We start from the raw sequence: 27,591 nt of genomic DNA, 5'->3' as shown, positions 1-27,591 counted from the left end.
TTATCTTCTAAGATTTTGAGAAACCTCGTTGCTACTCCAGGGTAATAGTTCAAGTGGATTATGTTTCCAGATAGGATGCTTACTTGATGCTGATATTAAATTACAAATCAGTAAGTACATCAACAGGTCTTCTAGCATCACTGCTTCTCAAACTTTGCAGTGTGTACAAATCACTTGGGGTATCACGTAAATGCAGAATGATGCAGAAGGTCTAAACTGAGGCTCCGGAATCTGCATTTCAACAAACTTCTAGGTTAAAGATGTTGAGGCTGCTGGCCTGTGGACCATGATTTAAATAGCAAGGCTCACCACGCGGCCTCTGCTGGTGGGGAGTCGTTCACAAGCAATACGTGAACTGAAAGGATGACCAAGTTCCAGCTCAGAACCATGGCTGGTCTCAACTATGTGTTTTGGTTTAGGATCACCTATGTCCAAATAACTGTTAGCCTCTATAAGAGCCTGCTTTCCCTTTTATTTAAAATAATTTTCATAACCCAAACACTGAACAACTGCCTAATACCCGTGGTGTGACGGGTTAGGTTATAAACGGAAGTGCGGACTCCTGCCCCCTAGGAGTTTATAATCGAACACAAAGACATTGGTTGTGGTGTGTATGTGATATTCTAAACCAGAAAACCACACCAGAGTAGATGCATGTTGTCAAATCACATCCAAATCAAAGGTTTAATCTGTTGTCAGAGTGAAGGAAAGGAAAACGGAACACAAATTTTGGTAGAAACGGAGATAATTTCACTTAGGAAACACAGATTACAATACATATTATTGAGCTGTCAGTTTGCTTTTGACAATTCCTAGGAAAGGGCGTGGCATTTCATTAAAAAGCAGTCTGCTAGGCAACGAGGGAGAGCATTTCCACATGCACAACAAATATGGCCGCAGGTGTCAACAGTATTTCGGTGGCTAAAATATGTATATACTAAGAGTGATCAGGGATATGCAAATCACAGCCACAAGGAGGTATCACCTGACATCCGTTTGGATGGCTATTATCAAGAAAATAAAAGTGTTGACAAGAATATGGGGAAAAGGGAACCCTTGAACACTGCTGGTAGGCATGTAAATTGGTACAGGCATTACAGAGAACGGTACAGAGTTCCTCAAAAAACCAAAAACTATAACTAGTGAATGATCCAGCAAAACTTCTTCTGGGTATATATTCAAAGGAAACGAAATCGGTATCTCCAAGAGATATCTGCACCCCATGTCTATTGTCATTAGCCTCAATAGCCAAGCTATGGAAACAAAGTGAGTGCTCCTGATGGAGGACGAGCTAAAAAACTGTGATTGATGTGTGTGTGTGTGTGTGTGTGTGTGTGTGTGTGTGTCCCCACATAATTAAACACCTATTAATTGCTCAGTTTTTAAGCACAGGAGATCCTGACATTTCCAACAACATGGATGAACCTGAGGAGCATCATGCTAAGTAAAATAAAGCAGGCACAGAAAGAAAAATACTGGGTGATCTCACTTGTAAGTGGAACCTAAAAAAGTCAAATGCAAAGAAGCAGAGAGTAACCGGTGGTTGCCGAGGGCGGGGAGAGGGTGGAAATGGAAGGAGATATTAGTCAAAGGGTACAAAGTTGCCGCCATGTAGGATGAACGAGTCTACAGATCTAACGTAGAGCATGATGGCTAGAGTTAATCCTGCGTTGAATACTGGAAATTTGTTAGAAGATTTCAGGTGCTCTCACGACAACAACAAAGCAACTATGTGAAGAGATGATATGTTAATTAGCTTCACTGTAGTAATCATTTCACTATGTATATGCACATAAAATCATGATGGTGTACCCCTTAAACATATACATTTTTTACCTAAAAAAACAAGATGGTAGGGAACTTAAAAATAGCAGCTGGTAATTAACAACTAAAATTAAATATAGTTTTAACTCTCAAATATAATTGAGGCACTTCCTAAAATTATGCCACTAACTTTTCCCTCAAAGCCTTTATAAAAATATAGATCTCAGTAAATGAAGTGAACACAGTATTAGGAATGATTACTTGCATCTGAAAAAACAGGATGGATTTGTTATGTATTCTAGACTTCCTTGCTGCCATGGCCATACAAGTGTTTCAACGGTATGAAAATAACGCTGCCAAGCTTTGGAAAAACGCAAGAGGCTGGAAAAAGAGCCAAGATGTTACAAATTTCTCCCCACTCCACCGTTCTCCTCTCTGTCAAACTCATAAAAATGTACATAATCCGCACACATTTGTAAAAGCACACTCTATTTATGTCAAAGTAAACTTAAATTTGGAGCTTTATGTGTCTTTCACATAATGCAGCTCATTGTTTTCCTGAGAAATGAGGATGACAGATTTTGATACCTGGGGCAATGCTGAGATTATTCAATTTGAGTTGGGTAATTAAGAACAGATTCTTACTACTAATGCTTGATCAACTTAAACTGTTACAATACAGAAAATACTCCTTCTTCCTGAGATTCTGAAACTTAATATCTTTTAAAAATGGGAAAAGCCAAAAATTATTTCTCCTCCGGAGCAAGACATAATTAAAGCCGTCTAAGGCTGCAGCTACATGACTAAACGAAGCCAACTTATTGGATTATTTTTCCCCTTCACCATGTCAACTGGCGCTGTGTTCTCTCATTGGAAGAAAGCTTAATATTTAAAACAAAATTTGCTCTAAATGAAGCCATCGGTGCTTTTAAAACATTTCTAAAAGTCAGCTTGTAGGGTAGAGGACAAAAAGCATTGAAATAACTGATTTTGAGTCCTTGGCTCTTACAGTTACTAACTCAGTGGTTTCAAGCATCTCAGAAGTTGGGTCTCCTCACTTGAGAAGTTCCTCAGAGACAGGAAGGACTAAATAACGTAACACATACGAATACCCTTTAAAAACTAAGGAATGCTATAAATGTATTAGTTTTGTGATTTAAGCTAACAACAGGAGCAGCAACCATGAAAGCCAGAGACTGAGACACGGTGACATTTATTTAGCCTAGACACGATCAACTGTCAGTCTATGAGCGTGGTCATTCCTACCTTCCCATTTTTAGGGGTCTGTTCCTGAGACCAGTCCCGACAAGAACTTCTGAAATCAGTCAGGAGACAAAAACAATACTGGTATAGTTTAAGAAGATTGAATGTCAAACATTTTTAACCAGACACTGGAGAACTGAAAATTCTCCAAATAGGGAAAAAGGGAACAGAAGTGTTATAGGTAATAATTACAGGAATCAGCTTTCACTCACAGGCTGGGGAAACAAAGGGAAGAGGTTGGAATTGTCACAACTTAAAGCTCAAAGAAGGGACCCACATCTCTGAGGAGAGGGCTCCGCCTGACAGGTGCTGGTGGCTTTGAAACCGGCTCTGGGAGTGCCAGAAAAGCTACACGCTGGAATCGACTGGAGCGAATAGAGAAACCGGGGCTGCCTGGGTGAAGAAGCATGGTTGACGTAGGGCTCCCAAGAAGGGAAGCAAACCAAATCATGCACCCTTAACTGATATCCACGTCTTTAACAATGACAGTAACTATACTAAAATAATCACAGCGGCTAATATTTATTAAGCTTTTATTAAAGTGTTAGGAACTGCCTGGTGTTAGGTCTCAGCATATTACACACACTTATGAGAGACCTCGCCAGCTTAAGTGTCATATCCAAGATCCTACCATGTGTACGTGGCAATGCAGGGATAAAATTTGGCCTGGATAATGGCAAAGCCCAAGATCTTGCCTTGTAGCTCACGATTTCCACATGAAGATTCATTCTGTATGGAATTGCTACCTGGAAACTGGCAGGGAATATTTGAATGAAAAGGTGCAGAGATAATACTGACATGGGGAAGCTAATTTTAAGTGATACCAGTTGTAGCAAAGTTTTAAAGTTAGCTAATTATAAAAAAAAATCATTTTAACATTAGCTCATACACAGTGTTAATGTTTAAAACCTTTCACAACTTGAACATAGCAAAAACTGCAGAGAAGAAAAGTGGCTTCGAAACTGTTAAAATTAATGGCACAACATTCCGTGTAGAAAAACAAAACCAAAACGTTACAGCAGCAGAGACTGAAATCCATCGAAACCACTCTTGGAGGTGCCTGGGTGGCTCAGTAGTTTGAGCAACGGACTCTTGGTTTTGGCTCAGGTCAAGATCCCAGGGTCGTGGGATCGAGCCCTGCATCCAGCTCTGCACTGAGCACGCAGCCTGATTAAGATATTCTCTCTCTTTCTCTACCCACCTTATGCTCCTCCCCCACTTGCATGCTCTAAAATAAACACACACACACACACACACACACACACGCACACCCCATTCTCCCCCTCTTCCTGGGCACTAAATCAGACCCAGGCTCCCTTGCAGTTAGGTGTGGCCACATGACCGAGTCCCAGCCAATCGGTTGTGAGGGGGAGTGCTGTGTGGTACTTCCTTATTTGGCCCAGAAAACCCTCCTGCCTTCATCTCTTCCTCTTTCTCTGGGTGGATTCCAAGGACATCTGAACTTTAGAAGATGGAAGAGACTCAAGTCAGAAGATGCCTGGATAGGTGAATCGTCTTGTGGAAGGTAACCGCTAGTGACCTCCACCCCGATCCTGGGCTTTTCTGTACTTGAGAAATAAACCTCTATTGTGACTGAGCCATTTCATGGCTGAGTGCATTCACTGCTTCATGTACCCTTAACCGATATGCACATGATTTTTAATAATTATATTATATACTAAAATAATCATGGCAGCTAATATTTATTAAGCTTTTGTCAAACTGTTCGGAACTGTGTGGCGTGAGATCTTAGCATATTACATATATTTACTTGCAAAAGACCTCGCCGGGTCTTCACGCAGAACCTCTCTACGCTTTGCACGAGGCAAAAATGAGCCTAGTTGATTCTCTTGCACTTCAGATTAGGCTAGAGGAAGAAAACAAAGAGATTTATCTGTAAGAAAAATAAGATCAGGGTTAGAAACAAACAATAAACGGCTGATAGCTTGATGGCAAAGAAAGAGGCAGACGGACTACAGAAACCATATTAAAAAAAAAAAAACAAAAAAACTGCAGTGTGGGACCATTTGGTGGAGAGACTATAGCTCCACCCACCCTTAGAGTTTTCGAAGGAATCACAGTATAATTGTTCCCCTCAACTGATGTTTATAATGATGACTAAGTGGCCAAAAAGTCATGTTTCCCAAGTTCTGTTTAAGAAAGCAGGGAAGTGCTACCATATGCCTGTGAATATTTTTCAACTGACATGGTCAAGGTTAAAAAAAAAAAAAAAAAAGAATGGCAGGAGGGAAGGAAGGGAATCCTGCTGCCTAAGGGATGTGTTTCAGTTAGCTGGAAAATTTACTTAGGTGGAACAGCAAATTTTTAAATGGTGGAACACTGCTGTGCATTGGTTTATCTAAGAAGCCGTCCTTTGCAACATCACAACGATAAATCCTGTAGGAAACTCAGATGGCGGTTTAGATTTGATAAAATGCAGAATATCAGGAACAGTCTCCATTTTTTACTGCTGCCCCATTTTATGGGAAACAAACCACCTTTTCTGCCGATGTGAATCACAAGAGCTCATTCTCAGAAGCTGCTGCCTGGGCTCACATTTCCTATTTGCTGGTTATCTTTCCACTGCTGTCATTCTGGGGCACACACTGTAAACTGTGTAAGTGATCTGTGCTGCTTTCCTGCTGGGATTAGTAATAGCCATACTACCAAATATTACTGTGCAATCGACCTGCGGCTTGCATTTAGATTACATTTGATTTCTATTCTTGGGAAATGCATGCTTTAATTTTCCTATTACGTTAAAACTGATAATGCATAAAAAGAAGATATCTATTCACGATATTGACTTTATAAAGTGGGTATGATTTGCTTTAGAATAGCAATGCTTGTCCCACCAAATGTGCATTTATGATTTAGACCAGCCAACCTATGGGGAAGGGAGGAAAGACTGACAAGTAAAAACAGTGGAATGGGAAGCAATCCCAACTGCAAGGCAGATAATAGAAGCTGCTTGAACCGACATACTAGAGAAATTTCAGGAGTGCAAATCTGGTGATCACATTCTTCTAGTCTCTCCCTCCAAATGCACAGAGGCTTGTAAACAGCTGAATCCATAATTCACAAGGCCAAAGAAGGAACTACGATTATTGTATCAGAACCCATGTAGCCTTACTTGGCAAAACATATGACTGATACCCTTTACAGTACCACAAATCTTTTTTTTTTTTTGTTTTGTTTTCTGTTTTTTTGCACATGTATACACTAAACAGCTGTCACTTCTTTTTATACCTGTTATGAATTTTTTAAAAGTGCTATCAAAGCACTTGTTTTACTATCTTTTTACTGTCTTTATTTTTTTTTTTCTTTTACAGTAGGTCTCAGAGAAGCCTGGATGCACATCCTAAAGCTCATTAGGTAGGAGAGGAATAACATCCAGCATGTGTAGGTTCTCTGTGGGGACTCAGGATATTTGTATGTGGCGTAAACTGTAGGGAGCTAAAATAAAAATTCGCTAACACTGAAAATAATGTCATTATGAAAATCTTCTACCTTTAGAGTAAACCCGCAGAAATGATAACGATTATTTTCTTCATTCAGTATTTTAAAAATGCTTTAACTTACTATGACATGATACATGCTTAAGGCAAAGCACACAAATTCTAAGCTCAATGAGTTTTCACCGCTCCTATGCCCATCAATTGAGATTAAGAAATAGAAGACGACCAACAAACAGAAGCTCCCTTTATAGTCATTACCTCCAAGCCACCAGGGAAGCTACTCTGCGAACTCTGAACACTGGAGATGAGTTTTGCATATGCATATCTACATGATGGAATCAGTTTCTACTTTTATATACATGAACTTCATATACGATAGTCCATTGTTGTCAATATACCCCAATTTATTTTTCCATTCTACTTTTTATTTTTTTTTTAATTTTTTTTTTTAGTATTTATTCATTTTTGAAAGAGAGACAGAGACAGAGAGACAGAACATGAGCCAGGGGAGGGGCAGAGAGACAGAGGGAGACACAGAATGTGAAGCAGGCTCCAGCCTGACACCAGACTTGAACTCACGAACTGTGAGACCATGACCTGAGCCAAAGTTGGACGCTTAACCAACTGAGCTACCCAGGCACACCAATCCATTCTACTCTTAACGAACCTTTGGGTATTTTCCAGCGTTGAGTTATTAGGAACAGTAGGAGTTTTGTGTAATATGCTTTTAGTGAACACACACACTAGTGCTTTTTAGTAGGTTTCTATCTATAGCATCAATGGGTCATAAGATCTATGCGTGTTCAGAAGGTTTAGTAAGTACTGACAGTTTTCCAAGGTGGTTGTACCAACTTACATTCCCACCAGCACTGTATGGGAGTCTTGGTTGCTCCCTACCCTCAACTCAAACTTGGTGTGATCTGTGTTTTTCATTTTAGCCATTCAGGTAGCCATTCACAGTATGACCTGAATTTGCATTTCTCTGCTGACTAATAATATTACACAGACTGAGACTTTTTGATATATTTTCAAATAAATGTATATTTTACAGAATTCTCGAACAGTAAAGGATCTCAAAGATGACCCATTCCTGGGACAGCATTTGTGTGGCTAATCTGTCCCCACTAAACCCCCATACCACCTGTTCCTGTGCCCTTAGAATACACGGCAATAGATCAATGACCTGGATTCAGCTTCAGAAACCTTTCCAGGGTGCCTGGGTGGCTCACCCAGTCGCTTAAGGGTCCGACTCTTGATTTCGACTCAGGTCATGATCTCACGGTTTGCGAGATCGAGCCTGCGCATCAAACCTGCGCTATGAGCACAGAACCTGTCGGGATTCTCTCTCTCCCTGTCTCCTTCCCCTCCCCAGCTCACACTCTCACATCCTCTCTTTCTCTCTCAAAAGAAATAAATCTACTTAAATTAAAAAAAAAACAAAACAAAACCTTCCCAATACAACTCATTATATGGTCAGTTCCACGCAAACAAAATCAACTCACAAGAGGAATCTTATCGACCAGATGAAGTTTACCAGAAACAGAAAGAACTAGTAGAAATGGCTAAGGTAGACTGCCCTGGGTTTAAATTTCAGATCTGCCATTCACAAGGGCAGAAAAGAAGATCTTTCTTTATGACACCTTGGCCTTTCTCAAGTTGGTATGACTTGCTTTATGGTAGCAACGTTCAATTCATTGAGCTGAGCGATACTGACAAGTTACTTCATCCCAAGAAAGTGGTACCATGAGGATTAACTAAAAAAAGATTCGTACCATTTTCAGTTCTCAACCTCCTTCCCCTTGTTCAAGGACAGCTTTCTCCTGGGCACAAATCTTTCATGATTGCTGTGAATCTGCCTGCTCCTGAATCGGTACGTTTCCTAAAAGCCTGCTGAAGACAGCAGGAATGTGGGCAATGACCATGAGTCACCAAGGTCTTTCCTGATTTTTGTCTACATCAAGACACTTACTTTTGGGTCATTTCATCTATAGCTATGATAAAACACGCAGGAAGATTCAGGGATGGAAATACCAGAAGGAGGGGGGTCACGTTCCCTGACACTTCCAAAGGCGCACATCATACCTGATGCTCTGTGGACTACTCATCTACTCACCTCGCCTTTGCCAAGGTCCTCAAACTGCTTCACTAGCAACACTGAAATCAACCACCGGCCAACGGTACACAGGCACTCCTGCCGGAAGAAAACTACAGAAGGAAGGAAAAACCATCAGACTCCATGGCAACTCCTTTCAATTGAAACCTTTGCATAGTTTCAATATCCTCGACCTGTTCTCACAGGCAGGCAGAGGATTCTATCTGTGTGCCATCGACCCATCCGGCACAGGCTTCTTCCTTCTCTCTTTATGAAGCACTTGTTTACAAAAGCTCACAATATCTTGATGGCAATTGTGAAATCCAATAGCTCTGAACCCCCACGTTTCTTTTTCATAACTCATTTGGAGGCGAGACCTTACCTGATGCAAACTCATCTCATGGCAAAAGCCCTCCCTAAACTGATGTGAGGGTATTTATTATCTTTGCTTGGTCCACTTTGTGGGGATAAGGTATACGGTTTGCTACAGAAGCACGGCTGTGCTTTTAGGAAGTGCTGCTCCCCACTCGGTGGGGAGTGATACTAATTCACGGCATCTATACATGGTACCTTCCAAAATCGGAAAAATTTTGAATTTTGAAATAAGTCCAGCCCCTACGAGCATCGGATGAGAAACAATAGACATGTATCAAACTCTTAACAGACCTAGCTTTCAAACGGTTATGTCCTGTTGCGTGTTTGCCCTATTATAGGAGTTATTTTATTTTATTATTTTTTAATTTTTTTTAACGTTTATTTATTTTTCAGACAGAGAGAGACACAGCATGAACGGGGGAGGGGCAGAGAGAGAGGGAAACACAGAATCGGAAGCAGGCTCCAGGCTCTGAGCCATCAGCCCAGAGCCCGACGCGGGGCTCGAACCCGTGGACTGCGAGATCGTGACCTGAGCTGAAGTCGGATGCTTAACCGACTGAGCCACCCAGGCGCCCCTATAGGAGTTATTTTAAAGAGAAGAAAATCCTAACAGAAAGACACAGGGTTTCACCCAATAGAGCACTCAAAAAATAAAATTTGCAAGTACCCAGAGTGGAAGAGGATGTATGGGGGATGTATATGGGAAGCGGAGGCCCATATACACTATTGGCGGAAATGTATACTTCCATAAACTTTTGGAGAGGCTATTACAATTTTGAGAATTTAAAATGCCTATGTACTTTGAGCCAGCAATTCTCTAACAGAGTATCCCATGGAAAGAGTCAAAAGAGTATGTCAGGGAGATGCCATACTGAATGTAAAAATATAAACGAAAGGTGTATCAAGAAGAGAGTGGTGAAATAAATTTTGGTGTGACCACACAAAATGATACAATGCTGTTTTTTTCAAAAAAACAAACAAACAAAACCAAACCCAGAAATGAAGTAGACCGGAATATAACGATATACAAAAGTCTCCAAAATAAATCTGTACGTGAAACAACCAATTTGTAGGACAGTAAACATATAAGAAACACGTATATACGATCTTTACAATTTCTGAGAATATACTTGTATTCTAGATGAGCCAGTTTTCCCCGTACACATCTTTTTATGGAAAGTCACAGGTGGTAATGACTGGGGAGGAGAATGAGGGAAGAAAGCTTTCACGTTTCATGGTATAGGTTTTTAACTTTGTCTTTTCCACATGCATATTCTGCTCTCATCGGTTCCCAGAATGGTTGTGGAATTCTCAAAGGCTCAGATACAGTAGAGGTCACCAAGCCTCTTTCCTGAGACTGCGAGTGCCTTGAAAGGAATTCTCCGGCCACCAAATACTCCCAGCACCTTCCAGTTAAACTTGATCTCCACTGACCTTTAAATACAGACCAGAGACCTACAGTACTAAGAATCTCCACAGATGACATCACAGAACTCCAGAAATGACCTTCTGCCAAATAAATCCAATAATCCCCTCCAACGATCCCTCACGTGAAGCATGTTAACTATACTGTTGCCTTGCTGATCCAACAGCATGATCTGTGCTTCAGCTCTGGGTGCGGCACTAAGAACCAAGAAGAGGCTGTGATGAACTGAATCTCAACCTGACCGTATTGATCCAAGGGTTTCCACTTCCTACTGCCCATCTCACTCAACATTTCACATGGATGGCTTACATAGTGATATACACTGACCTGTGTGTTATCCTCTCCAATACTTCCTGAGTGGTTCTCCCAGAATCTCCCAGTTTAACTGGAACAGTGATCACAGGATGAATATCTCTATGGACCCATTCAAATTCAATCCAAAAACGTAACTCTGCCCTAAACTTATCTGGAATCCCAACTGGATTAGAAAGACAATGAAGAGCAGAGATACCTTTCAATGCTGGAACATAAATACTAGGTTTAAAAGTACTCGCTCTGTCCAGTAGAAACATACCAAAAAAACCCCCAATGTAGTTAGTCAGGCTACTGGCAGATACACGTATTCTTAAGAATCAGATGCCCGAATATCCTTCAGGCTTTATTATTCGGAGTTAAATTCTTCTCTGCTTTTCCTAAACCACTCATCTTCAAAGATTTTTTTTTAAACCATCTAACTACACCTCAAACTTTAGCTGATCTTATCTGTAGAACACTCTTTTCCAAGATCTTATCTTTAAGAACACTCTTTGCCATGATCTTTGCAAGGTTGGCTTCTCTTTATGTAGATCACAGCTTTAATGGCACCTACCTTCGTTCCTCCAATCAAGTACAGTCATGTTTAAATTCTCCACATATTATTTACGATCATTTATTTCCTTTGCTTGTTATTTATTCAATTATTGTTGGTTTGTTTTCCACCCCCCAAAAAGTAAATGTTGTAAAACAAAACAAAACAAAACAGAAATTCTGTCTGTTTCTAATCCCAGTATCTTCTCTAGAATACAGTACATATTCAGTAATCATTTGATGCAGGAATGAGTGAACGAATGAACACTTTCTGTCACCTTCCATCCCCTAGAATGGTAAGCCAGAGGTTTTGGGGGGTGGAAAAGACAAAGCAGATACTACTCCTGTTTAGTAGAGAAAAGGCTGGGTAAAACCAGGAAACAGTATTTTAAACTGGATGAAAACCAAAGGCCAAGAAGCCAAGGTGGTCCATTAGGAAAAGTGTTTACTAACAGCCTGTAATGTGTTTCTGCAGCTTTCCTGCCTATCTGACTGAGGGGACTACATTAAAAAATGGCAAGAGTCTGGGCGCCTGGGTGGCTCAGTCGGTTGAGCGTCCCACTTCGGCTCAGGTCATGATCTCGCGGTCCGTGAGTGCGAGCCCCGCATCGGGCTCTGTGCTGACAGCTCACACTCTGTTTTGTCTCTCAAAAATGAATAAACATTAAAAAAAAAAAAAAAAAGGCAAGAGTCGATGGAAGGGAGAGGTATGGTAAGCTGTCCTGAAGTAGATCTGATCACCATGATCACCAACCATCGGAGAAATGAACCATAGATAGCAACGGCCAAAAGGGAGGGTGCCAGTAGCCTTCCGTGGACAGACTTACATCAATAAAACCTCATCACAGATGTTTAGTCATCATCCACTGCATAATGAAAGCCTTTGTGCGCGTGTGTATGCCCGTGTGTGTTTTAATGCTGAAAACACTCATGAAAAAGTTAGAGGAAAATTGACAGTAATGGAAAAATGTTAATAGTATAATAATATCTTAGAAGAAGTAATTTGATTCAATGATACATACGCATCTTAATCTTGGTATTTTTCAGATGAACTTTTTCCCTGGTAAGTTTTTTTTTTTTTTTTTCTTTTCTAAGACATTATAAATGAAATGCTTCATTCAGCATGTTCTTACTCTGTCATATTAGTACTTTTTTCCTTGCAAAGCTCGTTCTGGCAATCTAGACCTCCTCTTTACCCAATGCCACATTAAGAAAAACAAAAACAAAAACAACCCCACTGTCTGCTGTAGGTCCATTTCTTCTGAAACAAGGATGGACACGCAACATTGGACCTTGGTCAAGGGAACAGAAAAACCGAGCAGGGTAGGGGGCAATCTTCCTTGGGGTGCCTAACAGGTGAACTCACTTTAAGGCCCAGTTCCTCCCTGTTCTGCTACCATCTCTCTTTTAAGTTTACTTATTTTGAGAGAGAGAGAGAGCATGAGTATGAGCAGGGAAGGGGGCAGAGAGAATCCCAAGCAGGCCCCATGCTGTCAGGAGAAGCCTGACATGGGGCTCGATCTCACAACCCATGAGATCATGACCTGAGCTGGAAGCAAGAGCTAGATACTTAAGCGACTGAACCACCCAGGTGCCTCACCATCTTTCTTTTCACACTCACCAGCTCCAGTCATGACTGCTTCATCACTTCACCCCCAAAGAGTCATTCTTACACGCCCTCTCTGTGTTGGACACATAGCGATACTTTGGGGTTCCAGCAGTGAATGGCCCCACATTCCTCTTTCATGGGACTGACATGCTAGCCGCTCAAAGTAGTTGTACCAAAGGGTTTCAGTCTCTCAACTATCTTAGAGGAAAACATTTCTAAAAATCCCTTAAACGCTAAGCCTAGCAAAATGAAGAGTACTTATAATTTAAGTTGGATGCAGGGGTAGGGCATTGGTGTCGGGGAGGATACAATTTAAAAAGGAAGCGTTACAAATTAGATTCACCCCTAACTAACCATCACCACCCAAACAAACATATGCTGACAAAGAAGCACAGGTCAGTGGTCGGCAAACTTTTTTTGCAATGGACAAGATAGTAAATGTTTTAAGCTTTGTGGGCCACATAGTCTCTGTCCCAACTAGTCAACTTTTCCATCGTGGCACAAAAGCAGCCACAAACAACATGGACATACATGACCATGGCTGTGTCCCAATAAAACTTTCTTCATGAAAAGAGTTTGCAGGCTGGATTTGGCCCATATAAATGGTCTGCCAATCCTGATCTAGGGTCATCTTTTCCCAACAAGCTTTGATGATGAAGAAACTGAACCCGTACTAGGTAGAATCCTTTACCTAAGGTTACACAGGCAAGAATACTCTTCCCTCATTCTGCATCCCTAACTTCATCTGGTAGGTAAGTAAGACAAACATGGAGAAAAACAAGCCTAGGAGATGCTGCATGTTAGAAGGTCTCTGATTTCTAACTGGACTGCTACAATTACAAGATCTTGGTCAGTGAGAGCTGGGACCGTCACAGAAATCTTTCCAGAGGAGGCGAGCTGGAAGAATTCCTCACCTGGAATACCCACCCTTTCTTCCCCTACCTACCCTTACCTGCCTAGAACTACTCGCTCTTCAGGTCCCCCTTCCAGCTTTATCCCCAGGGGGAAGCCACCGCAGAATGCTTGGGCAAACTCGGAGCTCCCTCTACACTGGTTCCTTGTACCTGGTGAAAACCCACAGTCCTATGCACAATCTTTTCTGCATTTAGATTATACATTTTAAAATTTATTTTTGAGAGCGAGAGACAGAGAACGAGTGGGGGAGAGAGACAGAACCTGAGAGAGAGGGAGACACAGAATCCGAAGTAGGCTCCAGGCTTGGAACTGTCAGCACAGAGGCCGACGCGGGGCTCGAACTCATGAGTGATGAGATTATGACCTGAGCTGAAGTTGGATGCGTAACCAACTAAGCCACCCGGGAGCCCCTCTGAGTTTAAATTATACTTATTAAAAAATTTTTTTTTCTTAATGTTTATTTTTGAGAGAGAGAGAGAGAGAGAGAGAGAGAATGAGCCAGGGAGGGGCAGAGAGCGAGGGAGACACAGAATGTGAAACAGGCTCCAGGCTCTGAGCTGTCGGCACAGAGCCCAACACGGGGCTCGAACCCACAAACTGTTGAGATCATGACTTGAGCCGAAGTTGGATGCTTAATTGACTGAGCCACCCAGCCACTCCATTTATGGGATACTTATTAAAAGTAAAACCAACAAACAAAAATTGACAGTGCTTATCACATGGTACCACAGACTGGTTATTTCCGTGTCTGAATCTCCAAAGCACAATGAGCAACTCAAGGGTAGGAAGTGTCGTTTCATCTCTTGGAGACCAGCCCAATGTTTGTGCTACTGCTGAGGACTCATGAGGTGCATTTCCAAATTCATAAATAGGGGTGAGATTTGGATGAGAATTAAAACAATGATATTCCCTAAAAGGGGAATCAACTATGACCTGGAACATATAGATGCGAAACTGAGACTACAGAGGTGAGGGTAGTGAGTAGGGGAGCACAAGTAGCATTGGGACCTGGATGGGATGATGCCCAGGAGTCTATTGTCACTTTACTGTGGACGCTGTCCCCCGCGAAGTAGCTTGTCATTACCGTGTTGGAAAGTATTTCAATTGCGGACATTTTCCTATGCAATTTTAGTGAAATCGATTTCCCTCCTCTCCCCTGATGAAGTCGTAAGATTATGTTATAAAAACATTCAAGTAAAACCCCAAATGTTTTCACGTTACTCTTTTTTAGCACCTGGGGATGTGCTTTGGCTAGATGTCTTTTTTAACGTATGTTTCTTCTTCTTTCCTTTTTAGCTGCTCTTTCAGTTTCTCTGCTTTAAATTGTTGGGCGTGGTCTCCAAATGCTTTGGTTTCTGTCCTGCAGAGTTTCAGCGCACGGTCTCTCAGGCCACGTACCCTCTTGTTCCAGTGGGTCTTTGAGTTCGGGTACAAAAATGGCAACACGAATCTTCACTGCACTGTCGCCCTTTGCTCTTCCTCTACCTTTCAAATCACTCGCACCCTTTCTCAGCTCAATCACTACAAAGACCTAGAAGAAGTAACTCACGAAGAAACGTGTTGCCAGGATGTCTGAGATGCTTATTTTATTCTTGAAGGCTATTAATAAAGGTTTGCCTGTCCCTCCTTACACAATCCCTCAGGCTGGGGAAGCCTCTATTCGAGAGGTTTCAGGTAGCTTAAAATGAAACATCATTTCATATCCCATACCACTTCTTGGCGGATGAAATACTCAGCATTTGTCTACTTAGGGGCCTATTCTCTTTTGACAAGGTTTGGTCTATGAATAGATTAGTCTTCCCGGGAGCCTCAGCTGACAGATGATTAATATGCAGGGTCCACCCCCAGATTAATCATCTTGAGATACTAGGAGGTCAAACACCCACCTCGCCCAGGTAAGAGAGGCTAGGCTGTCCTTTTCCCCTCCGCTCGTCTTTGCTCCCTTTTCGTAGCGTTTTCACGACATTTTAAACACAGGTCCCTCACTGCATGACAGAAGAAGTCAAACGATGCCAGAGTCAAAACCCAAAGTCAGTTATTGGTCGAAATAGGTACAACTAAAAATAATGAAAAATTTACTAAGTTAGAGGGGAATATTTTGCATATATTATAAAGCATTTTAAGATTGGTGACTAATGACTAAGGTCAACCAGCTGGAGTTTCTTGAATCTGTATTAAATTTACTAATTTAGATACAATCTCTCCCAACTCTTCCCACAGTCTCTACAGCGGTATCCAGCCTAGCATAAATACTTCCCTTTCCCCACCCCCCAGGGGAGGGTCTTACAAATTCTCAGTTTGAACAAGGATAACCCATTAACACCTTCCCCACTTCAATATGCTAAATCCTTAATTCTTTCATAAACCATTGTCCTAAGAGTCCCTCTAACACAACCCAGGCAGCTACTGAGTGAACTCCAGTGGAAATACTTGGAAAAATATGACAAAAACCAGCCACATTGAATGAACATGTAACAGAGGGCATTAGGGAAATTGGCTAATATACTGAATTACTTAAAATTATAATGTTGAAAAAAAAAAATTGCGGTAGCCGGGAAATGATGCCAATTAGTGGCCCAGTAATGGGAAAGAGGCAGAGGAAAAGTCACTTTGCCATCCATAATTCAGCCCTTCACTTCTCAGGCAATACATGCCTGCCCTCTGCCATAAGCTCGGAACTACTTGGAAGACGGAGACTCGAACTGCATTGAGATTTTCAGGAGAAAACAAGAGGTGCCGGTTAAGAAGACATCACCATTAACTTCAAAGTGCAGGAAGGAAGGGCTGTAAATGACGAAAGTAAAGTCAGATGCTTTCGTTTTTCTCCAGAGGCCCATTTCTTCCTTTTCCTTCTTTTTTTGCTTTTTGATGGTGCATTGCTCTGGCCACCCCCAGAAAGATTCCAGAATCCTCCCTCAGTTTTTTATTCCTGCAGTTGGCAACCTACACTACCAGGATATCCATCTTTAATACAAATCTGAAGGCCTTGTACTGTCATTTGGGTTTAAATATATTTCCCCTGGGCTCTGGCCTCAGTAAAAATAGCAGACAGCTGGTCACCATGTTCCACACCATAAACCTGTGGGGAGGAAGTATGGCCAAGGGGGTTGGCTTGTATCAGAGTCGCTTGGCAAACTTGCTTAAAACACAGATTTCTGGGCTCCACCCTCCGAGTTTGTGATGTATAGGTCTGGTGTGAAATCCAAAAATTTGCATTTCTATTAAGTTCCCAAGTGGTACTGATGCCGCTGGTCCAGGAACCATGCTTTCAAAATCGCTGCTCTAAACCAATCCCACACCTACTACCCCAAAAGATAAGGCAGTGGTTCCCAAACTCTGCTGCATCTTAGGATCTCCTAGACAACTTTGACAATCCTGACGCATCATATACCAAATGAATCAGAATGTGTGTGCAGGCATTGGCTGTTTTCAAAGCCAGGCATCTGCCTTTTCAAAGATCTCCAGGTGATCACCAAATATAGCCAAATTTAAGAACCACTGAACCTTGGGAGGAGGCCTGGAGATAAAGAGAAAGAGCATTAGATAAGAAGCCAGGAAGAGAAGGAACAGTCCTTATAAATTGTCACCTTGGGGCAATCCTATTTACCTAGTCTCTTTTTCATCTGTCAAACAAGGGGACTATCCTTTTACTTGCCTCTGAAGCAGCAGCAGCAAGAAAAATACATCAAATGAGTAAAATGGTTTTGAACATTAGGAAGGAGCCTATAGACGTAAGGCGTAGCAAGGGAGGTAGAGCTGCCCTGGGTGAGATATAAAGGCTTTGCTGCACGAAGACCTGGGTTGGCACCCAGCTTCTGACTAGCTCTGTGACTGAGCGAGTGAATTTAACTGCCCGGTGTCGCACTTTCCTCCTTTGTAAAACCAGTATGTTGTTACCTTCCTCATGGGGTTCCTCCAGAGCAATTTTGCTATTTGTCCGTGCTCCGGAAATGACTGCTAGGGTATATGTGATGGGTGTATATATTACACATGCCATCGCCCCTTGATGTAGAGAAGCCCTCGCCTTGGGAAGACTTTCAAACAGAGGTTAGTGATTAACAGGGGAAAGGCTGAAAAATAGCATCAAATAGACCTCACTTAAGTGGACAACAGACAATTATGGGTGTGGGAAGATTCAACTCAGTTTAAATAACTCAGTGGCTGGGTCTTGAGGCAGCAGCATCCTTAGAATTACGGAGCTCCACCTCCTGCTTCTGGACAGTACCCAGTTACAGGCTGGTTTGCTCTTCGGGTATCCTATATGCCGGTGGTTAGTCTGAATTTGGAGGTACCTTCGGAGCCTGTAGCTGGTATTTTGTTTTGTATACACAAGTTCTTGTGGACTAGATTGAAGCTCCTTAAATTTCATGAGGTTCATGTTTTCCTAGAGCACCCATGGGCTGACAATTTTGGGTGCTTAACAGTAATCAATTTCTCATCTATTTCCATAAGGCTTCCTTTAAAATTACTCCTACCCAGGATGATTGAATACTTCAACAATCCAAATGCTATCTATTTAAAAGTCTTCCGGGGCGCCTGGGTGGCTCGGTCGATTAAGCGTCCGACTTCGGCTCAGGTCATGATCTCACGGTCTGTGAGTTCGAGCCCCGCGTCCGGCTCTGTGCTGACGGCTCAGAGCCTGGAGCCTGTTTCCGATTCTGTGTCTCCCTCTCTCTCTGACCCTCCCCTGTTCATGCTCTGTCTCTCTGTGTCTCAAAAATAAATAAAAACATTAAAAAAAAAAATAAAAGTCTTCCAAGGTTTCCCACTGTTCATGGGGTCCAGTTTAACCTCCATAATGCAGTTTACAAGGCTTGTTGTGATTTGGCCTCTGCCGACTTCCCCCAGCTTGGCAAAGAGAAAGTAGCCAGGGCTTTGATGTTGCTGAGATGAGGGGCTGAAATCCAGCCCAGCCTCTGACAAACTGTACGTCTGCCAAAGAATTCCGTAATTTCCCTGAACCTCAGTTTCTTTACCTACAAAATGGGAATAATAGTACTTTCTTTCAGATTTGTTGTAAGACAAGGACTAATAAATGTGAGATGGCTAGCATATGCTATTTTTTTTTTTTTTAATGTTTATTTACTTTTGAGAGAGAGAGACAGACAGACAGAGCACGAACAGGGGAGGAGCAGAGAGAGAGGTAGACACAGAATCCAAAGCAGGCTCCAGGCTCTAGGCTGTCAACACAGAGCCCAACGTGGGGCTCAAACTCACAAACCACGACATCACAAGCTGAGCTGAAGTTGGACGCTTAACTGACTGAGCCACCCAGGCACCCCTGATGCTTTTTTTTTTTTTTTTTTAATGAACTCCATTTCCTGACACATGCATCTCCTTATACATGCAGCCCTTGCCCCAGGAATTGTGAGCTCCTTCAAACACTCTATGCTGCACTGTGCCTCTATATTGTTGAACAGGCACTTTCCTACATCATCAGTTTGGAAACCTCTTACCCTTCAAGCCTCAGATGAACAAAGTCACTTCTGTGATGCTTCCTTGACCCCCACACGCAGGGCTTCTCCCTCCCCTCGGCTCTACTGCCATCTTGCCACTGAGCTCTATCTGTCACAGTCTAACGAAATTAGTGGTTTATATGCCTGCCTCTCAAACCAGATAGAGGGTACCAAAAATATCAGGGTTCACACCATTATCACGTAGCATAGCATGTGACTTACAAGCAATAGGTGACCAACATTAGCTAAATGCCTCCTTCCTCACAACTGGTCCTCAGTTATTTGTGCAAGATCTCATAAAACCTGGCATGGTCTAAGTCCACGGAGGGTATCTTACACCCTTAATACCCACAGACCAGAAGCACTGACTTCATTTGGGTACTTTCCAGGACTAAAGAACCTCAAGGCCACTCTTCAGACTTTGTGCATCAGAATCTCCATTTTAACAAGACCCCCGAGGAATATGAACGCATACTAGAGTTTGAGAATAATTGTCCCGAACACGTCTGCACTCTCACAGAGGCATGCGGTAGGCACGTGGTAAGTGAAAGCATATGGATGATTCATCACGCGTTAGCAAACGGGAAGGTGCTCGAAAGATACTTCAATCCCAGAATAATGCTAGTCATAGGAGGAATCCTGTATTTTTTTTTTTTTAGCGCTTATTCATTTACTTTGAGAGAGAGAGAGAGAGGGAGATAAGGAGAGAGAAGGAGACAGAATCCTAAGTAGGCTCCATACTGCCAGTGCCAAACCCAATGTGGGGCTCGATCCCACAAACAGTGAAATCATGATCCTGAGCCATCAAGAGTTGGGTGCTCAACTGACCGAGCCACCCACATGCCCCAGAATCCTGTATTCTATTCTGGAGAACACGGTGGTGATGATTTACAAGCTCCAGGCTCCAAAGGGGGTCCTGAGGAGTAGCACCCCTTACTTTCGTCGATAAAAACTAAGGTACACACAAACATAAATCCAACCCAACCCAGACACTATACGAAAGGAAAACAGATTTCTAAGTAGTCCTGGATCACACAACTAAAACTGAAACAAGTAGGTGGTCATCTTCCAGTGGAAATGGTAGCAAAAATCATGAAGAACTACACGTCCACAATGAGCAGGAGAGTTCTGGCTCACCACAGGCGTCAGAGCAGGGGGCCCCGGAAAAATGAGATTAATCCACGGCCAACACCATCGTGAGCAACACTCGTGCATGATGTGAGGACGGACGCCATATACGTACGTGAATGTGGCAGCTAGACCACTGTAACTGAAAATCTCCCTGGTCCCACTCGCCTGGGATGCTCTGAGCAACACCTTAGTTGTTCTGAGCTGTAGGCTCAGGCCCCTCCCTAAGTTACTACTAGGGACTAAGGACACAAGGAAAAATGAGGCTTGCATACAACATCCTCCCCTCACACCTAGAACTCACACAGTAGATGACATTATTGTCTGGGAATGTATTTGGCGGAATACTGTTCGGACAGCCAACGGCAATTACCGAGCAGGACAACATGCCTCTCAGAGGCAGATTTTATCATAAATAGGGTGTTCACAAAGTTTCGGCACAAATGTAAATGCTATCTTTACATCTCCTGGGGAAAAAAAAAGAAAAGAAAAGAAAAAGAAAGGAGCCAGGACGTAATTTGAGTCCCAGATGACAATTTCCTTCCGTGGTGTGGGGACAGGGCAGGCCAGTCCAGCCCACCTCTCTTCTCCACTGGGAAAGAGGGTATGAGAAGCAGCAGCAAAAATTAAAGTGAGAGACACCAGTTTCTACTTCAACTTTTTCTAAATTCCAGAGGAATGCCCGCCTACCAATTGAGAGATGCTTTATTCAGGACAGAACCTCATTTTTTTTTTTTTTTTCTTTTTCAAAGATGTTGGGCAAACAAATGAACACACAAAAATTCCTACATGAAACTGAGGGAAAAGGGCACTTGGAGTATTTGTCTTGTTCTCGAAAAGGCTCTAACATCACAATCCTTTGCAACCTTTTGGGTCGCATACTTTTCTCCCGGTCACTTAACAGATGGGAAGGATTTTGTGAACTTTTCTAAGCAACCGACAGGACCGCCTTGTCTCTCCTAAGTGCCTCGTCAGCAGATTCCTAGAGCCTGGCTGTAAAAGCCCTCGTTTCCACTCCCCCCCCCCCCCCCATCTCGGAAAGATGCCTCTTAAGCTAGAGTGAGACAGAGCATGGCCATTCAATTATCCAAATACTAGAAGTCTATAAAAGAACATTGTGCCGCAATTGGTTTCTTAATTTGAGTGAAACAGCGTGCCCAAACACATCCCCAGATCCTGAAAATAAATCTCCACGCAACATCTTCGGATTCAACCATGTCGCAGGATGCATTTTTATCAAGTTCGAGATAACCTCCAGACTATGCAGACTAAAAAATACGATCACAACATCAAGAGGGAAAAATAAACCCCAAATTAAACCCTTTTACATGGTTATTCACAGTAGCGACAACACATTACATTTTTTTGCCTTCTTAAAAGTATGCAGATGTTCAGATTTTCATTTTCAGAATGCTTTTAAATGTATTCAGCTGTTTTAATGTGACAAATGCCTTTTAGTGCCCGCTCCACAAATAATCTCCAGTCCTACATCCGTGTGCACTTATGTCTATGATCACTCGGAGATTAAGTGGGGAAAAAACCTAACCCAACTAAAAGATCATTGTCACGTCTATAAAATTTACATCTACCCTTTGCGAAACAGAGAGTGGATTTTGCAGAAGGCATAAAGCAGTAAGCCGTCCAGCTTAAGGTTCAAAAGTGGCTATTTCCTAAAAAAGAAAGGCAAGTCACAGTTTCTGTGCCATTTTCCTGTTTGCAAGGACTCACCTGTGCTTAGAAAGAGGGTGGTAGCTTGAGAAATCATGTTCCTGAGGAAATCATAAAATCCCATGGACAAGCTGAGGTCAGCTTCCAACCTTTGCCATCAGGAGACTGTGCGCCCTCAAACCTCAGAAAGCATCCAGATAACCCAGCGCACGTTCAATTCTCTGTACATGTTGTAAAAAAAAATACCTCTCCCTCACTTGTGCAGATCTCTTTATTGCAGTTGACATGGGCTTGCCCAGGGGACTGACTTGTTGTTCCATAAAGATCCTTAAATAGGCACTACTGATGAAACATTTAATCCAAGCTTCGGGATCAAATGGCTGCTACTGCCAGGGACAGTGATAGAAAAATCTATTCCCCAATTAAATAATTGCACGCGAAGCTATGACTGTTCATTATGTTCTTTAACAGAGTTCAGCCTTTCTGGAACACAGCCAATTGCCTTCATATTTTATTTTAATAATATGTATCTAGTACTTTTGAGATCATGGGTTATCTTAAACATTTTTTGAAGGAAACCATCTCTTCCCCCACATGAAAAATGGAGTGTGAGCTTGAACAAGAGATGCCTGTTACGATACACCATACAGCAATTATGTATTTAAGTGCACGCTGGCTGTTTCTAAGAGTCTTCTCTACTGAGGGTTAAAACATTATACTTTATTTGGGGGCATTTTTGTCTCTTTAGTACCATGAATATTTTATATTTGTCTAATCTGAACTGTTTATCCAGGAAGTGAGAGGAGATTCATCGACTGTCTATTAAGAGGCTATATCCTGAAAGTCTAATAAAAAATCTTGTCCCCCAAGGCAACAACATCCACATTATGTGACAGCACCAGACAACGGGAAGGTGGTTCAATGGAAAACGACCAGAATCCTATTTTGTTCTGAAGCTGTAACTTCTTTTAACGTTTATTTATTTTTGAGACAGAGAGAGACAGAGCATGAACAGGGGAGGGGCAGAGAGAGAGGGAGACACAGAATCAGAAGCAGGCTCCAGGCTCTGAGCCATCAGCCCAGAGCCCGACGCGGGGCTCGAACTCACGGACCGCGAGATCGTGACCTGGGCTGAAGTCGGACGTCTAACCGACTGAGAGCCACCCAGGCGCCCCTGAAGCTGTAACTTCTTAAGAGCACAGGGGATTGTGAGTACAGTGACAGGAGATTTTTTTTTTTTTTTTTTTTTGGTAAGGGAGGGAAGTTACACATGAAACATGGGTAGTGAAATAATTCCTAAGATTAGAACACTTGTGTAAAACAAATACTGGTTTTGAAATGCAAAGCTGTTGGAACAAAGAACAAATATCAGAAGTTTGGAGAGGCTTAAAAGTATCCCATACTGGAGTCCTTCCTCAAACACTCCTTTTTCTCCAGAAGGAACTAATGAGAAACAGCTCAGGGTTTGTATCTCATCTCCACACGGAGGTTATTTGGGGCAAGGCTTTCTGATGATATGCAAAAGCGCCAAGTTCTTTCTGATGATAAGGTAGCTCAAAGCCGGTCTCTTGCCCCTTTCAGGAAATGGATTTTTAATTCTTCAAAGTTGTCCTACCTCTGTGTTATTTTGTGCTTTCATGCAGATTAACTATGGATTTTAATTACTGCTTTCTGTCATTTGGTTAATGAATATTCTTCTGATAAGTCACATCAGCGGACCTGGATTGAAGTTACATCCCGCATCAGGTCAATGTTAAGGAATTGTTCTCCAAGGCCCATTGATTCTTGTGTCATTAAGTGGGGACTCTGAGTGCTAAGGTACCAACATCTGGGAATGGTCTTTTTCCTGATTTCAAAGGATTCTAATTTAACAAGGAATACAATCTACGAAAAGCACTGTTTCCATTTGGACTTTAGCATCCTTCACATGGGAACTATTTATCAGTTCAAACTCCTTTAAAGAGGAAGAAATAAATTGAAAATATTCCTGGCTTCTCTGCCAAGGAGAGGCTTGCTATTGCTGAATCTCACTGAAAGCAAACAAGGCAAAACAAAACAAAAATAATGCCTCTGTCAATAGGTGCATGGAAAAAAACCGAACAACAACAACAACAACAACAAAACCTCCAACATTGGTGCCTCAGACCACGGTAAATGCCACTTTAATGAAAGAAAGTTTGGCTAGTAAATAAACTGACCTGATGTTAAGCAGTATTTCAACATAGCTCTTGTCATAATTTGGGATATTTTTGTGGGATAGGATCCAGTCCCCATTAGTGCCTATAGCTCTCTTTGATTTTGTTACTTCCTTTGTGCCTCCCTCCTGGAGCTACATTCTCCATCACTCAAATACCTTCTGTAACTAAACCACCTAAAATGTGTATGTACTGATGTTATCACTCTCACGATGTCATTATAATTCCTTTGCAAAAATACGCATATCGTTTTTTTCCTAAATAGGCTATTGAAATATCATGCAATGTGTTTACCTGGCAAGATAATTTTATGAAGGAACAAAATAAGCCAAAAATAAGCGACCCAGTCTGTTATCTTCATGATGAATACTAAAGAAATCCAACCGGCTTACTGTTCTTTCCAGCCCTTGAGAAGAATCTCTAATTGCTTTCAGAATCTTCATATCAATCTTTGCACTCTAAAGAAATGTACACCTCAGAGAGTTTCACAGGCTCTTTGTGAATCAGTAAAACCTAAAAGGGGCAGGGTGAGGAGAGAACAGGGCCTTAAATATAGCAAATACTAGAATGACAGGTTCTACAAGCTACATTGTGATGCAGCTGTCAAAAAAAAAAATCTGTATTTTCCTTTTCTTTTTTTTTCATTTAAAAAGAGAGACAGAGAGAGACTTGTGCCATTTAAAAAGAGATTTCAAAATCTCCCCAGTCAACAACTGAGCAACTCTTTAGGGATTCCAGAGCAGCTTTTCAATATTAATAATCTGAAGTCCTAATGTCAAATTTCACTTTTGGAATAGCAAATATATCTGGTTCACCAAACTGCTCAGCTTTTCTTTATAAGTACCCCACAATGAATACATTAGCTTTAACATCTATTCTTTTGATAAGCCATCTTGAGGTGGTCTGACTTTTGTTTTCTTTACTTTCACAAACACACTCCTCACCATGATTAATGGCCTCCCATTGGGTATATGGAAAATTTCCCAGCCTGGTTCCCTTGAGAATGCTCCACTACATGGATTTCTAGGCAAAGCTAGATTAAAAGAGGAGGAGCATGAGCTATAGTCCCCCTACCCCACAGCCATCAATTACATACAGTTATAAATCAAAGTTTTCAGTCCAAACAAAGACCAGTGTTGCAAGCAAACAAGGGCGTTCACGGCAAATTGTTTTGAAGCCGAATAAAACTCTTGACGGGAAACAATGGAGTCAGCAAAGCCCCTGTCAATATCACTCTAAAGTTTAGCTGATTTATGAAGAATTAGACATGGTGTATCAAGTCGCTGGAGGATAGATTGAGAAAACAGCAAGGAGAAGTATGAATAAGCTAATATAAAACCAAATGAAGCTCTTCCTTGGATGAAAAAGAGTTTAGCCCAATACTGTTTTTATCCGTATGAATTTGACCCCTTGCCTTTGATCCCTACAGTGACATCCCTAATTATCAAACATACACCCCCCCCCCCCCCCCCCCACACACACACACACACTTCTTTTTGGGTTCTCTGTAAGCGAAATTACTGGCCTTTACAACCTTCCTGTGAACCATGGTTTCGGGCTCATACTTTTCTTTCTATTTTGATCCTACACTTGGGAGAATTTAATTTCACTTGTTTCAGATACTGTTTACATGCCCCACATAAAAATCTATTTCATAAGGAGAAACAGGAAAATATTGACTTCTGTGAAAACAAATAGAAATACCATGAGGAGGCAAAGCAAGTGCAGGAGGCATGAAATTAAATAAATAATGCTGGAGTTTTCTAGGTGGTTTTTTATTTTTTTTTCCCTTGAGATTGAACATTTGTCAAGAGCTTTCTCTATCAGAGCCCCCAAAGTGCTCACACCTGTAAAACATGCATGTAATTGGGTGAATGATTCTAGTAACAACTATTATTATTATTGTAACATTCGTTGAGCATTTACTATGTGCCAGATAAGCTTCAAAGCCATTTTTGTGTATTACCTCATTTATTCTGCGGAACAAGCCTATGAAGTGCTATTATCCTTTCATTTTCTGGTAGAAGAAACTGATGCATAACGAGGCTAACTTGTCTGAGGCAGCATGATTAAGAAATGACACAAGAAAGAAGTAGTGGGTCGTGGCCTTGAACTCGGGAAGTAGGGCTTCTTAACCACTATGCAAAACCTCACATTTAGAATAAACAATTTTCTAAATGTATCTTCCATAATCAATCACTCAAAACTGATTCAAAATCTTCATTCCTGAGGAAAAAAGTCCTCACTTGCCCAACTCATCTTACCTTAGCAAGTTGTGAAAATCAAATGATATTGCACACAAATACGGAAGGGAAATGTAGATCTGAAGTTACCTTGTCCACAATCACTTTCTCTGTCTTAATAACGGGTCTGTTTTTTTCCTGGAGACAGCCTGTTTCATGTTCTTCTGGTAGGAAGTGGACAAGTGGTGGGCATATGATGCAGGCCTAATGCCAATTCATTACTCCCACGGCCAGAGTATAATGAGATTGGGTATGATATGGGGCCATTTCTGGGGCCAGACCATGAGGAGTTGAGTGACCCTCTTTTGTTCTCTTTCCTCTTCTACCAAAACCCTGGATGGGGTAAGCATCTTGATCTTGATCTTGAGCATGCTGACTCACAGGGTACAGGGGATGGGCAAAGCCACAGATGGAAGGAGCCCAAGTCCCTCCCTGAATAACTACCCAGAGGAGAGCTGCCTCCAACCTCAACACCTATGGTAGGTTGTTATATAAGCAAGAAATAAACTTCTATCAGGTTTGAGCATTATATATTTCACTCTATTTATTACAGAGGTTTTGCCTACCCTGATTATTGCAAAGACAACGCAAGTGACTACACTTTCACTTTAGATTATTTCATCATATTATTCAGAACAGAGACCAGGCAAATGGGCTTGAGACGGATCTGGACAATTATGGAGGGGCCAGGTCAAGAATTTCTTTCTGATCTTACTTAGTAAGATGGAAAGAAGATGATGAAGCTGAGTGTCTAATTCATTATTTGGGAGGGCGCTGATCAAGACTACGAAATTAGATGTTTCAAATTTGGTGGTGTTTATCCTTCAGTGTTGTGTTCAGGACAAAATGAAATGAACTAAGTGGGTAAGGGTGTGAGAAAATTTGGCAGGGGGCCGAGGAGGTGCTAGAATAAGGAAAAGCTACAGGAAAGAAGAGGGAAGCAGAGAAGGCAGAAATGGGAAAGTAGCAAAATATAATTACCAATAACCTCCCCAAACATACTTTGGACGAAAATCTAAAAAAAACGTTAAGGAACAATTTATTCAAATTTTTTTCCATCCCATGACATGACAGATAAGAGTAGACCCATTATTAAAAAAGAACACAACCTGAAAACAGGCTAACCTGAGAATGATTTTCTCATGCTTCTTAG

General features: G+C 41.7%; 1 protein-coding gene across 3 annotated transcripts in view; it reads right to left on the bottom strand.

Moving 5' to 3' along the window:
- RARB (retinoic acid receptor beta) overlaps positions 1 to 27,591 on the bottom strand; it is a 672,606-nt gene that overhangs the window by 472,972 nt on the left and 172,043 nt on the right. For 2 of the 3 annotated variants that reach the window (XR_009612006.3, XM_060638522.3), the window contains exon 3: positions 8,599 to 8,690. The exons of the other annotated variant lie outside the window; for it this stretch is intronic. The gene's annotated coding sequence lies outside the window, so the exon portion shown is untranslated. The remainder of the gene's footprint in view (positions 1 to 8,598; positions 8,691 to 27,591) is intronic. 3 annotated transcript variants of the gene reach the window in all.

The sequence above is a fragment of the Panthera onca genome, chromosome C2 (assembly GCF_046562875.1).
Source record: "Panthera onca isolate mPanOnc1 chromosome C2, mPanOnc1 haplotype 2, whole genome shotgun sequence".
Classification (NCBI taxonomy): domain Eukaryota; kingdom Metazoa; phylum Chordata; class Mammalia; order Carnivora; family Felidae; genus Panthera; species Panthera onca.
The sequence above is the reverse complement of the archived record's forward strand: the minus strand, read 5'-3'. Positions and strand labels throughout refer to the sequence as shown.